Source organism: Gavialis gangeticus, unplaced genomic scaffold (assembly GCF_001723915.1).
Source record: "Gavialis gangeticus isolate Ggan-Ray unplaced genomic scaffold, GavGan_comp1, whole genome shotgun sequence".
Classification (NCBI taxonomy): Eukaryota; Metazoa; Chordata; order Crocodylia; family Gavialidae; genus Gavialis; species Gavialis gangeticus.
In genome coordinates this window covers 8,088,946-8,089,325 of record NW_017729007.1, presented here as the reverse complement: position 1 = coordinate 8,089,325, position 380 = coordinate 8,088,946, and positions in this window count along the sequence as shown.

Below are 380 nucleotides of genomic sequence, written 5' to 3'. Positions count from 1 at the left end.
AACTTCATTGGAATGAGTTAAAAAACAATCTGCAGGGCTGTGAAATGGGAGGTTCATTACCAGGAGCAACTAAGAGAGAAGTGCTTCTGGAGAATGTAGGGAGACAGAAACTGTGAAATTGTGGGTGCATCTACACATGTGCTTTAATGTGCACTAGCCTCTTTTAATGCACATTAAAGCATCCCAAGAAATGTGCACTTTTGCTAATGCATTAAAATAGGCTGCTGCACCTTTTTTCTAGTACCTCACAGTGGAGGTGTTCAATTTAATGCACATTAGCAAAAGTGCATTAGCATCATAGATAATCAGAGAAACATAGAACTGGAAGAGACTCATAAGATCAAGTCCGGTCCCCTGCAGTGAGCAGGAAGTTGTTGGGT